The sequence below is a fragment of the Pinus tabuliformis genome, chromosome 1_1, assembly GCF_031772625.1.
Source record: "Pinus tabuliformis cultivar Carrire ecotype Pingquan chromosome 1_1, CPIR1, whole genome shotgun sequence".
Taxonomy (NCBI): domain Eukaryota; kingdom Viridiplantae; phylum Streptophyta; class Pinopsida; order Pinales; family Pinaceae; genus Pinus; species Pinus tabuliformis.
In genome coordinates, this window is record NC_142297.1 from 249,022,972 (window position 1) to 249,038,556 (window position 15,585).

Here is a 15,585-nt window from a genome sequence, read left to right on the forward strand (position 1 = left end):
AATTCTTCCTTGTAGTGGTTCTTCTTTCAGTCCTATTAAACCCAATCTTTGTTCTTTCAATCATCAATATCATTGCCTTCAACAATACTTTCAGCAATCTTCATTCACTCTTCAATTTAACTTTAAATTCTAAACTTTTCACTCCAATATACCTTTTAAATGAAATCAATCATGCAATAAACTTACATAGAATTTCATTTTCCTGAAAGGAAAACATCTTCTTCTTTGAAATTTTAATCCCTTGTTTCTCTTTAGACATTCAAAAAACCTCTCTGTAAAACCATCAAAATAAAAATTCTTACCAGACCTTCATCAGAGATTCACTGCTTCCCCCATTCTGATATCAGTGTCCTTTGTAGTCTAATCCCCATCTGTATCAGATTCACTTCATTGCAATTGTACATATGCTGGAATTAAAATTCAGTCTCTCAACCAATCTCTACAGAGCATTAATCTAGCTCTCATACCAAAATGGTGCAGCCAAACTATGTCTTTTCAAATATCCACATGTAGCCTATGAGTCAGGCCTACATTTGCATGAGAAGTGCTCATTATTGCTTTATCCTTAATAAACTAAGACACAACACTTTAATCAACTTTCCTTTACAATTTTGAACCCATTCACTTTATTGAGAACATAGGAAATATAATGAAACACATGAGAAATCCGACTAGAAGCTTAAGGCCAGATCTCAAATGGAATTACACCCGCACTTATAAACTTTTGAGTCCGTATTTCAAACCCTTTCTGCTTTATTCTCTACTGTCGATTTGCTACACAATCCGATGGTTTACACTTCACCCGATATCACCAAACAGTTTGCTCGATCTCAACAGTTCAATCAACGCCACTTGATGTGACGGTTGATATTGATATCATGTGCATAACTTGCAAGAGGAATAACCACCCCATAAAGTGGTTTTCTCTCTCTAGTATAGTGCAATAAATGGTATTGGGTGACGAGCCCTAAATACCACTTACCATTTTTTACTCGCCCAAAATACCATTTCCTGTATGAAATCCATCTTTTTGCTAATTATCTTCCACCTGCCTTCTTCAAGTGATTTAATCAGGTCCGTTGATCCATGAGATCCAACAGATCCTATGCATTGATCTTTATAGTCTTTATTCAGTCTCTTTACTTGATCTCCTTCCTTTTGTGATGGACTTTGCCCTTTAACACGGTTCCTCTATGATACTTTGTTTTCACAACCACGACTCCATATATAACAATCTATGATATCTTTGGATTAATGAGTGAGATTAATGTGGCTCAAGTACTCATATTAACACTAAGGATCCCAATTATGCTTTGAATGCTGAGATTTATAACTTCAGGCATAAAAATAGAGAAAACACTTAGATTGATTCGCAGGTGGATATATAGAGATAAGGGAAGGGTTTTAATAGAAACAACACCTTCACAAACACTAAGATTTTCTTCAATAATGAGTTACAGAGTCTTAGCTCTCTTGCTCGATTACAACAATAAAAAGACCATGTTTCTCTTGCTAGCCTCTATCTACACTCCAGCTAATCTTACTCAACCTCTCCAACCTATCCAACCTCTGAAATTATACAAAAAGATCACAATTTATACAAAAGCGGATTCATGAACCAATTCTTGTTCAGATCGATAAATCTCTAGCTTTCTCCTAAAGAAAAATCTCTAGCTTTCTCCTAAAGAATCTCTTCAACTCTGCTCTTTTCTAAAACAAATGCTAAATTAAGCTTTCAAATCTCCCATATCCTATTCAAAACCAAATAAATCTAACTGCTTGGCCTCATATCCACAAAGGGAGGACCAATCAACCACTATACCATTTTTCTCATATTTTACAATAAATGAACACTCTCATACTTTTAAATAAATAACATTAACTAAACTATTGTCTTTCAACTCTTTGTTAGTAACAACATGTGATCATTCCATCACATTGTTGACTAGGTCTAAATGCTCCTGCATCACTATGATAATAATTCCCATCTTTATTAGAGTGGCATCTAAAGCATGCATGGTGGCTCTAATTATAATTTTAGAGGTTAGGGGGTCATCATCTTTCAACTCAATGTTGAAGAATTTGACCATCAACTAAACAACATCCAATTTTGATTGAGTCATATAAATATTTCAACTTTTTTATTGCACTTTAAATATTTGTAATTGAAACCATATGATGACTCATCTCTTCACTTATAGAAGTGAGAATTAGGGTGTAAAATTTCTCTTTCTAGCTCACTATCAGATATGGATTTGGCAGCTGCATTATCGCCCTCTCCTTTACAAAGGTCTTTCCACTAGTCATTAAAATTGAGTGTGTTCCTTACATAACATTTGTGGACAATTGTCTATAGTTCTCCTTTCCATTCAAGGCTAGTGGACAATGGAGATGAGTGACTTGATCTAACACAAAAATGGGCACTAAGGTAAGAGTAATTTCCACAAATCATTAAAATTGAGTGTTCCTAACATAACATTTGTGGACATTTGTTAGTTCTCCTTTCCATTCAAGGCTAGCGGACAATGGAGATGAGCGACTTCATCTAACACAAAAATGGGCACTAAGGTAAGAGTAATTTCTACAACAATAATAAGGCTTAACACCGGCCTTCAAATCTCACTTGAAATTTCAAACTTATAATTTTATCCCTTCACAATCCACTGAATGAAAGAAAAGAAAGTGAATGTAGAAAGTAGAAAAGTGGAAAAATTGGACATATGGAAGTAATGAAATACAATTGCAAAGAGATTACACATGAGTTTGATGTAAAAGAAGTAACATAAAAATCCTTCTTACAGGCTCCTGGAAAGGCCCTTAATCTAGTTTAAGATGGACAAATGGATATAGAATATGATTATAATCATTTGGCAAGTTTTGTATACAAAACTTTTGCTTGTTGGTAAAATGATCCTTCTTTCAGAAATATGGGTCAAATAAAAATTTCGAGTTTGAGCTTCGATTTTGAATCAAAGGACCAAAAAACCAACAACCAAGAAAACACTGATGTTGTTAAAAAAAATTGGGAACGAATGCCTTCAATGGTCTTCCAAAGATTTTTAGAATAGGAGAAACAATTTATTCTTTGCCCATACGGTAATCAACGCAATCAACGCACTCTTTTGTTGGATGACACACTGTGCTCTGTAAAGGACAGTGAGCTGCATTGGATCCTCCCTTAATCTTAATCAAAGCGGAGGAAGAGTCGAATTGTAGAAGGGCGAAGTGAGAATCGCAGAGCAGGGCTTTGATATTGGAAATCAGAGCTTCTTTGCCATTAGCTAACCAAAAAATGTAGACTAGGAGATTTGCAGCAAGGAGGCGAATGAGGGTTTCTATATCGTGACGTTATCAAAAAAATGCAGACAAGGACATGATCGGTAGGGAGGCTGTCAATGGTAGGATTACCATTGGAGTATGCGTTGAACACCCAAAGAAAATAAATGTATTTTCTAGGGGGGACCAGATTTTGACAGGGATAACAGTTACACTGAGTGGCTTTGATGCTAAATAATTCCTAAAAATCGAATGAATTTTCGGAAGACGTAGACAATATTCAATGACGTTGTGACCTTTAGCTTCAAAGGTACATACAGTAACCTCTAGTTTGAAAGGTACATACAACGATGTCTAGATTTCCAATGGACGATATATCTTACTCGTTTTAACTTTTAGTACTTCGATATTTTACATATTTATAAATATTTATAATTTCACCAACTTCACCCAGTCTAGGTGCCTAAGATAAACTGACTTATATAAAGAAAAAAAAACATATTCAATGAAGGAGAATGATGAATAACCACCCAAACTGCTCCATAATCGTCCCTTCATCTATGGTCTTGTTGACATGATTCCTCTTCGCTATCTTCTATCAGCCTACAAACCTAAAAATGCTACCCAAATGCAGATAAATAACCAACATACACTAGTATAATTTAAGCAAAGAATCGCAGTTCAATTCATAGCGAGCAAAAACGTATCACACAGCTACAAGTTGTTCAGTGGGCAACATGTTGTTCCACGATTTGGCCGACATTGGTTAGTTCAAGTTGCAGCGAGAAAAAAATATCACGCAAATATCGACATTCATGGTTTGGCCTAAGTTGGCGGTACATCTTATGGCCACGTTGGCCAGGTTATATTTCAGAATCTGAAGTGAGTTCAAAAATTGAGCTCACTTATCTTTGTTCGATTATAGAATTTGATCTATAAGATTAAATTCTATTCTAGAATAATCCAGATAAAAATCACTCCCATGGCCCTCTATGTCATGTTCAAAATGGTCTCGCAGGTCTATGTTTAACAACTCTACTTGTAGTTGCAAAATATGTGATTATGTGATCATGATCGATAAGATCCTTAGGGTAAATAATAAGTCTTGGCAGACTACCTTGATGCTAGGATACATTCTCTACTGAATTGACTGAAAGGTTCACCTATCATAGCCCTCTTATATAATTAATCGCCAACGCAGAGGTGGAAAAAACAAACTAACAGATATAGATTAACATAACAGGCAGAGCAGGTATAAGTAAGTTGTAGAAAAACATGCAAAATTGTTTATATAGAAAATAAGCATTTCCTGATATTCCTGTCTGATCGGGCGTACTGAGAGTGTGCCTGATCCTATACATGGCCCTTTTGCCACGAGTTGCCAGACTGCAAGTGCCTGGCCTTTTTGTGTAGTTTTTGTAGATATAGATGTGTATCGAATGTCCATCTCATACAATGTAAGTTTTTCATTACATCGAAACCTATAATCCATAAGCATTAATAAACTTTTCATCCAACTAGTAACCTTACTTTGAGTGGGTCGTTAATATTACCGTGTCTCTCTAGAGGAAAATCCATAGGTATCAAATGCAGAAATATCAATAAAAATAAATTGTTAGTGATACCATATTCCCCTGATGTGTCATTACACCGAAAATCATAGGTTGGGAGGTTAATGTTAACTGGGTGAGTCATTACACCAAAATCCACAAGTACTAATAAACTTCCAAACTCGTAAGTTTGTTTTGAGTGAGAGATTAGTTGGACATGTTCCCATGGTAGTTGTTTTTTTTTTGTTGAATCTAGGATAATCCGTAACTGGTGAGAGTTATCCTGAACAGATCCAGGATCAAATCTGACTGGCTGCCACTATAAACCTAGGGCCACACAATAGCAGGTAACTTATGCCTCAACAAGAGCCGAGACGTCCTCTATGGGGTCGCCTACTCTTCTAGCCAAGACACAACAGGTCAATATATACTCAATGGGATTTGAACCCTCATCTCGTGGGTATCAGGTGACGAAACTCACAGCTAAACCCTAGTTGTTAGTACACAACGGTGGACCATCTATTTAGCAAGTAGGCATTTAGCAAGTAGGCGGTGGTTGTAAAAAAAAGGATGGGTGCCACGTATTTGTAAGCCTAATGGCCCATGAATAGTAAGTGGAAGCCACCGATATCATGGGAAGGTAGTGCAGGAGAGTAAAAACGGTGCAATAGATCAAATGTTGTGCAAGTAAAAGCGTGAGAATGATCCCATTACACAAACAAGGATTGCATGGTAGGACGCCAAAAAAGTGTACCAAATCTACTATCTTATAAACTTAAGATTAAAAGATAAAATGACATGAAATTGTAACTTAGGTTAAAAGATAAAACGCCATGGGAGAATTGTAAACATTTGTGGAAATTTTATGTTAAAACAATGGAAAAGACAATGATTTACAAGCAAAACTGAGAAAACAATATTATATTCAAGCACGGAATAGTAGGATAATTTAAGTAATCTATAGTGAGATGCCTATATTTTATATGGATCCGATTAAATGTTTGAAGTGTTGTTAGCGAGAAAAAATTCTAAAAAATTGGATTTTCAGCACATTAACTTATAGATAGCCAAATTGAAACATAAAATATCTCCGCATGCATCAAATTAGAAGTATGTCATTAGGAGTTATAAGTTACTGTCATGTAAATTGAAATGTTTCTCCATGCATCAAATTAAAAGCTATTATCATGTAAATGAAGTAATACTGTTAAACAAAAAAGATTTATCAATTTATATGCAGCCAAAGCAAGGCAAAGAACTGAATTAATATACATGGTTTTGAGAAAATGAAAAAGTATTTTCATCGATTTGAATGTAAAAAGATTTACACCTTAATATAATTATAGATGATCACTTTAAATTATTTTTCAATGATATTCATATAAACACAAACAAAAATCAATGCGTAAGAAAATGTCAGAAAGAAAAGGAAAAACATATAATATAGAGCAGCTAGCTGAGTCTTGGCATACTTGTGATTATGACAATACCCATGATACTAGATCATTCACTTCCTCTTGTAAGAAGGGCTCTTCCAAATCTGCCGCAGATTTCTTTTGGCTCCATGGCAATTTATGATCTGCACCTTTCTTCATATCGTTTTTTTAATTTTATCTTCTACTCTATGAAGAACAGTAGTGAATATATTCTTTGCTGACTGACTAAACTTTCACTGTGAAGAGATGTGAAGAGGTAGAGTAGGAGCATAATATCTATCTCCATTGAACGGATGGGTGAGGTGGAGTAGGAGCATAATATCTATCTGCATTGAAGGGGCGGGTTAAATGAAAAGGGGTGTGGTTAAATGAAGGCACCGAGTGCCAATAACCATTGAGGTAATTGAAGAAATGGATAAATTGTCACTTATAGTTTCATTAAATGGTAGATTAAATAAGGAGAGGTGTGGTTAAATGAGAAGCCATAGAGTGCCAATAACGGCTGAGGTGATTGAAGAAATGGATAAATGGTCACTTAGAGCTCCATTAAATGGCTAATTAATTATAATGTTTAATAGGTTATAAATTATAAATTGATTTTTAAATTTATAATGTTTAATAGGTTATAAATTATAAATTGATTTTTAAATTTATAAGATAATTATTTTAATTATATATTATGTATCATTGTTTTTTAAGGTTAATCTATAATAAAAATATATTTTAGAAAATAAAAGCACCCCATTTACATATAGTTTACACTATTTTATTTTGTTTTTATTTGAAACACAAATACATTGGTATGATAGCACAACTACATTTATTAATATAATAACACAACTATATTATTAAATTAATAAATATGATTGATATATACGGATATTATATCAAACTTATATGGAAATACTTCCCTAAAATAATGATATAATAAAATAATTAAGGCTTTGGGACGACTCGATATGGCTATGGATCTGGAACTTTCACTTTCTCATTACAGTGAGGCTAGATCTGGAACTGCCTGCCAAGAGCGATTAGCAGGTGATCAAAAGAGAGCGGTTCTATACTTATAAAATCCCTGTCATACATACTGATCTTACATATTACAGTCCACTTTCCATTCATATTCCAAACCTAATAAGTTTCGAGTGAGAGGCCCCGCTAGGCCTAATGACTTTAGCTGTGATTCTCCTTCCTTTGAGTTCGCGAAGGAAGAAGCCGCTATTGAGACAAGGGCTTCAGCACCAGTCGAAGCAGCAGTGCTAGAAGAGAGAGGCAGGCTCTTCTTAGGAGGCAGGCTTCTATAACTGTGTTTATTTATGAGTATCTGTAGCCGATTGGTTAGATGACAGTATCTTGTAGGTTTTTTTCAGAGATTTAAAATGTTATATATATATATATATATGCTTGACTATTTTTTTTCATATCTAATATATTATTCTAATCAGAATAGAGCATAAAAAAATAACTTCACATTAAAACAATATCTTAACACACATTCCCATCTATCCAAAACTTTATCGACAAAACCTTACCTTATAGTTAAACTAACTGTAATAGCTGAAACTGTCTGAAACTGTCTGTCCCAGTGGTTACAATAAAATGAAATATAAAGTCCGACATGCTTTTTTTGTTTCGGTTCGAATTAAATACTCTCTTCTTCTTTCTTTCCTGCCTTGAGTGAAAGAGTATGGTTTCATTCCCATACCTGTTAGCATAGGGATATATCATCTACAATTTTCTAGATATTCATTACAGTATATCCCATATTTTTACAAATTCAATTCTTGTGGTTGTGTAGTGCAACGAATCAAAATTTAAGGATAGCTATTCATTACAGTATTCCCATATTTTTGCAAAAGCAATGCTTGTGGATGTGTCGTGTAACAAATCGAAATTTAACAATATCATACAATACTATATAGTATAAAATAAATTATAATCATTAAACGATTGTTAAATTTATCTAAATTGCAGATTTTAAATATATAACAGAAAAGTCCGGTAATTAATATACACTACACTGTATATTCTGCATTAGAAGGGTCAGAAAACCACAAGTAAACGAAAAAAGGAAACAGTCAGGAAAAGGAAATGACCAACGTACCTTCGTCTGCAAATTCGAAAATGGAAGCAACAGAACAGTTAAAAAGCCCAACTCACAATTGAAACTAAATGCCTTTTGAATATATTAGACCAAGAATATTCTCTCTCACTCAATCTCAACCATTCTATAACAGGTTCAGTTCTTTACTGAACTGGAAACTCTGATCGACAATCGGTGCTATACATTTGCAGATGCAGAAAACCATTCTCATTAGCTCCCAGTGTATTATGCTGATCTTATAGCCTATCAAGATCGACCTTACCTTCAGGGATCTGAGACTGCATCAACTTCTTCGTCTTCCTCGTCTTATCTAAATTTTCTGAAACTTCACGATGTAGTCAAGAACACCATGTACGTTGAAAAAGGGCTTTGGTATATCGCTATAATGGTTTTTAGTAAGCGGATCAACAACTAAAAACTAACCCCATTTATTTGGTTTATCTAACATATATAAAGAAAAAGAGAAGGTGGAGACCACAGTTCGTCCTAAAAAGCTTAGGGTTAGGGTTCTAATATGTAGGTAAATGTCATTAGTTTTTGCGAGGTTTATATATATTGTTTGTTTTATATTTAATATTTAAAAATTAAAGTTTTTAATTTTTCTAAGGGTCTCTGATTAGAATTGAGGACTTTAATCTTTTTGATAGTTAATTATTTTCATTATATGTTCCAATTAAAAAAACACTATATTGTAAGTGATAACTGGCTTATCACGTGTTAAAACTCTATTTAAAATATTTTTTTAAACAAATTATATTTATTGTTTATCACCGTATCAACCCCTATAAAAATCACATAACAATGAAACCATAAATCAGAATTAGAGAAAATTGGAATTGAAAGAAAGGCATTGAAACTTGGCTATGTGTGTTCATGTGTGGGTCACATTACAATTACATACAAAACTTGTAAATTACAAGTCAAATTGTGCTTACCGTTAAAATTGAGCCATCTCCATGAGCTACTGCTTTGGAGATGTGAGGTTTGAGCTGTAAATTACAATTCAAATTGTGCTTACCGTTAAAATTGAGCCATCTCCATGAGCTACTGCTTTGGAGATGTGAGGTTTGAGCTGACATTGTTTGTAACAAAAAATATTATTACAGGGTGTCCTCTACTGATCTTGGGTGTCCTCTACTCATATTGAGGCAGAAGAACTATTTGGAGGGTAAAAAATGTTTGGACATCGGGTAAAAAAATTGAAAACAATTCGTAGTATCAGTATTTGAATCTTGTTTTTATGGTAGAAATATATTCAGCAGTATGAAAAACTTCAAAGGCACTCAAAATATTAAAATTTGACAGCTATAATTTAGATTTAAAAAAAATATTGCAAAATTTTATCAAAATATAGAATTTTCATAATTTTCAAAATAAAAAATCAGTCTGCTTAGACTACTACTTATTATAGCTGCTCATTCTATTTTTTCTTTTGACTGGGCATTACTTTACATTTAACCAAAAAAATTTGCAGCTTGAAATATGAATTTAATTTGCATATACAACCATCTCAAAATAAGATGCCATCTGTACTTTCTGCTTCATTACCCATAAATTTTGCCATGAACTCAGAAACGCCAGTGGTATTCACGGGTAATGTAACTGATGGTGTTGGATATGCGAAGGAGAGTAAATTGCAGTTATTTTGACTGCATTTAATGCGACCTCGTCCAGTTATCATTCCACCGCCATGTCTGAACCGGTCCTTCTCAATTATAACGTACCCTACACAAATGCATTGATGACCGAGTGACATCAGTGTTCTTCCAATAAAATTTCTACGCATAAACCATGATCTTTTATTTTTAACGTTACAGCTTGATCTTTTATTTTAACGTTTTAGGCCTTTGGTATTTATTCACCTCTGTATACGTCACATGTGGGCGCTAACTGAATTGAACTAAAGTGATGGTTTTATGTTATGGGGGTGACATGAGTTTTCTAATTGGGCCATTTCATTTCATTGAATGACTACCGAGTAATTGAAATTGTTATTTTTTCATTTTTCAAATCTCAAAACCCTTTTCCTGCGCATTAACTAATACAAATTTAAGTCACAGCAACAACTTTGAATGCTCCTTAACGGAATTCGTTCCCCTTAATTTTTACTTTATATGGCATATTGAGGTAATCGAAATTGGGCTAAATCATATGGTCATATCCCACAACGGCTTTTAAATAAAGTTTGAATTCTTCCCACCCAACATATTTGGCCGCCTTCTTTATTAATCTCGACTTTCGGGTTAAAAGGAAAACTCTTCCTACCTAACATATTTGGTCCTCTTCCTTATTAATCTGGACATTCCACTTTAAAAGATAAACTCATTATACCAATAATTTCATGAAAATATATAGTAATTTTCAACAAGTGTAATATATTAACAATTTTATTTACTAGGAAAAGGTTAAAAAATTATTTATAATATACCCAAAGTAAATTATTAAATACTTTTTTCATATTTATATATGATAACTATGAAAAGTGTAAACCATTTATTTAATAAATTAGTATAACTATAAAATTTCAATATAAATTAATTAAAATATAGCAACCATAAGATAATTAATTAAATTATATAACACATAATACTAGTGATTTAAATATATATCATATGATACTATTTGTTATAGAAACTGTAAATAATAATTAAAGAAATTAATAATAATAGAAAATTTTAATATAAGTTAATTAAAACATAATACCCATAAATAAATAAATTAAAATATAACAATGATAATATTATTAATCATAATACGAAGATAAAAATAAAATAATTGAGACATAACCGTTATAAAAATTATTAAATACAATCCTCACATTGTTAAGAAATTTAGGGATACTATTGAAATAATAAAGGAAGCCTAGTAACCTAAACATGGATGATGGTTTTTGTTAGCTTGCATTGACTTTTAATAAATTAAAAACTTTGATGTGTGAATACCCACCAATTTCCTAGGAATTTCAAAGCATAATTAATTTTAGAAAAACAGCCTTATATCGTGGTCGTAAAGGATATGAAATCTTCAGGACTAGATTCGTAAGGGTTAAGTAAAATCGAAATTAATAATATTACTTTTTTGCAATAGTTTTCTTGTTGTATATTGTGTGTGTCAATCTCTTTATTTTAAAGACCTTTTTTAGTGGTTTAGTCTCATTTTATGTGGGTTTTTCTGGTTTAATTTCTTTAAAATCATGTAGGAATTTGTTGAAATCACAAGCTTGATGGGTCGCCCCTACACAATGGAAGCTCCGTAGGGGGTTTTTGAGGGTGCTAAATCCATATATACTATCAAAAAACCAATTTAGATAACACAAATGAAGATTTCAACTTAAATTTTCCCTGGATTCTGGCACCAGAATGTCTAAAAAGTCCAACTAAAAGCAACTTCATTGTTACTCACTGCTTCATTGATTCCTCTGACTCTTTATTATTTAATTCTGACCCATAGTTGTTTGACCTACAATAGTTTGGTCCCTTTTTCTTCTTAGTTTATTATTATTATTATTATTATTATTTTATCTCTAATATAATGTTCCTTATTAATAAATATTTTTTTCTTGTTCAAAATTATTCATTCCTTTGACTCTTTATGATTTAATTCTGACCAATAGTTGTTTGACCTACAATAGTTTGGTCCCTTTTTCTTCTTAGTTTTTTTTTGTTTTATCTCTAATATAATCTTCCTTATTAATAAATATTTTTTACTTGTTCAAAATTAGTCATTAGATTAATAAATATTTTTCACTTGTTCAAAATTAGTCATTAGATTCTAATAGTTAGTAGTTTGGTCCCTTTTTTTCTTAGTTTTTTTGTTTTAGGTCTATTATAATGTTTCTTATTAATAAATATTTTTTACTTGTTGAAAATTAGTCATTAGATTCTAATCGTTAGAAGTAATTATCTCTACATCGCCCTGTTTATTTAATCTGATGCGATGATCCATGAACCATGGTTCGAAACTTGACAAATTATCTTTAATGTAATCATCACCAAAAGTTTTCTTAATCTTATGATATGGATCACAGAAGCCTAAATTCATTTAATTTTCACATCTTGACATACTATTACTTATTAAAAAAAAATGTAAAAAAAATATTAAATAAAATAAAAACACTAAAAAAATATTAACCTAAATTAATTAAACCATAATAACCATAATATTACAAACCATAATTACAAGATTATTTTCCACATCAACACCAAAAATTTCAAAAGACTCATACACATCACATTAAAATATCATAAAAAGGTCTCATGAGAGAGTGAAAGTTGAAGTATAAAAATTTCATAATAGTTTTACTATACTACTCAAGTTAATATTAATAGGCTTTTATTATTAGATAAATTAAAAGCTCTTAAAAAGTTGCAATATGAATGAGTAAAATATAATAATGATAAGATAATTAAAATATAATAATCGTATGATCATTGATCATAATTATATGGTTAAAATAATTAAAACATATAATTATAAAATATTTTACCGCAATTATGAAAAAATAGTGATAATTGTATAAAGTATACAAAAATATTAAAGATATTAAAAGTAGTAAAAACCATCAACACAAGTTAATTATAATATATGAGATAATTAACTATAATTGCTAGATTATCTTAGATATTCACATTGAACATTTAAGAAGACTTATGCATATCACATTAAAGTATTTTAAAACGGTTTTAAGAGAGAGTTAAAGTTGAAGCATAAAATGCTAATGAGATTTTTACTATCTTACTTAAATTAACATTAATAAGTTTAATCGTTAAAATATAACACAAGTAAGATAATTAATTAAAATATAACAATTATAAGAATATTGATCATAATTGTTTGATTACCATTTTCACATTCTTACATGATACTATTTAAGAGCTTGAGTGGGCTTAATGATTAAGAGCATGTGTTTCTTTCTAAAAGGTCACTTGTTCAAAACCAGAGGAAATTAGAGCATGTATGAGTCGCATTATTTAATAAATTAGTATTATTATAAAATTTCAATATAAATTAATAAAAATATAATAACAACATGATAATTGATTAATATATATCAAACATGATACCATTTATTATAGGAAGGGAAAATAATATTAAATAAATTCATAATAATATAAAATTTTAATATGAATTAATTAAAACATAATAGGCATAAAATAATTAATTAAAACATACTAATGATGAGGTTATTAATCATAATGGGAAGATAAAAAAGACTAGAACATAAAAGTTATAAAAATTATTGAACACGATTCTCACATTTTGACATATCTATTACTTATTTAAAAAAATTAAATAAATTAAAAGCCCAATTTTTTTAACATAAATTAATTAAAGCATAACAACCATAAAATTACTAACCATAATTAGAAGATTATCTTCCATATCAACCTAAGAGAGTCTCGTAAGCGAGCATAAGAATCACATAACAGTTTTAGTCTAATACTCAACTTAATATTAATAAGTTTTTATTATTAAATAAATTAAAAGAACTAGAAAACATCAATATGAATTAGTAAAATATAACAATTATAAGATAATTAATTAATATATAATAATCATAGAATCTTTGAATGTAGACTTTTGTGATCCATCATAACTGTAACAACAGTTTTTAGAAAAAATTACATAAGTGAGAATCTCGTCTAACGCATTTTGAACTAGCGAGTGTGGTCCATCTTTATGACAAGATGAGGAGCGAAATCTAGGCAATGCAATAAGTAGATGTAGAGAGCCAATGTGGTTCATCTTCAAGACAAGATGAGGAACCAAATCTAGGCAATGCAATAAGTAGATGTAGAGAACAACCCAAATCTAGACAATGTAATAAGTAGATGTACAGAGCAACTAGCTAGTCATTCGGGAGTAACATCTAGTTTGACTAAAGAAAAAATTATTAGAATTTAAGCTTTGTCAAAAAAAAGAAAAGGAATTTAATTAAAAAAAATTAAATTTATAAAAATAATTTCTATTAATATTAATAATTAGTATTATAAATCATGTACTTATAATAAGTTAACTTTAATACTATTAATAAAGTAATTAGTAATAATAAAAAAAATAATAATTACCCCTTATAACCATATATTATTATATCTAATATTCTAAAAGCTATTATTATTAATAGGTTTTAAAGATATTCATAACCTAATTATTAATAATATATAACTAATTTTATAATATTATAAATAATATATTTTAGAATATTATAAATAATAGAGAGGGATTAAAAAATATTATTAAAATATTAGGTGGAAAAAATATTAATTTAAAAAAAAAATAAAAAAAATAGGAAGAAAGAGCAGGGATCCAACATCTACTGATACTCCACCCATCATCTCTATTCAAATTAGCAGGCCCCTTTTCCTAAGAATAAGATTGATCCCAAAGATTGGTCTTCTCAAGTTCGTCTTCCTTTTATTCAGGGGACCACTGATAAAATCGCTAGGATCTTGAAGAAACATAAGAATCATTCTTCTTGTAGGCCCCTTAACACGATTCTGAGATCTCTTCATTCTGTTAAGGACCCAATTAACCCCAAGGATGGGAAGGGTGTTTACATCATTCCCTGTTCATGTGTAACTCCTTATATTGGTGAGATCGATCAATCAATAAATCAAAGGATTTGTGAAAATATTACAGACGTCAAGCATGGAAGGTCTAGCTCCTCTGCTTTGGCAGAACATGTGCGAAAAACCAATCATCACATCTGCATTGAAGAGGTGAGGTCATTGTTAGGATTGACCATTTCCATCATCATAAATTTAGGGAGTCCTTAGAAAATGAAAAGGGGCCTGTTAATTTGAATAGAGATGATGGCTGGAGTATTAGCAGATGCTGGATCCCTCCTCTTTCTTACTAATTTTTTTTTTACTTTTTATTTTTTTCTATTTTTTTAACATTATTATTTTTTTTTATATTTTTTCCACCTAATATTTTAATAACATTTGGTAATCCCCAAATATATATTATATATATTATTCTAAAATATATTATTGATAATATTCTAAAATTAGTTATATATTAGTTAATAATTAGGGTAATGAATATCGTTAAAACCTATTAATATTAATATTTTTAGAATATTCGATATAATAATATATTCGATATAATAATATATGGTTATAAGGGGCTATAATTATTTATTTATTTATTAGTAATTAGTTTATTAATAGTAGTAAAGTTAACTTATTATAATTACATGATTTATAATACTAATTAT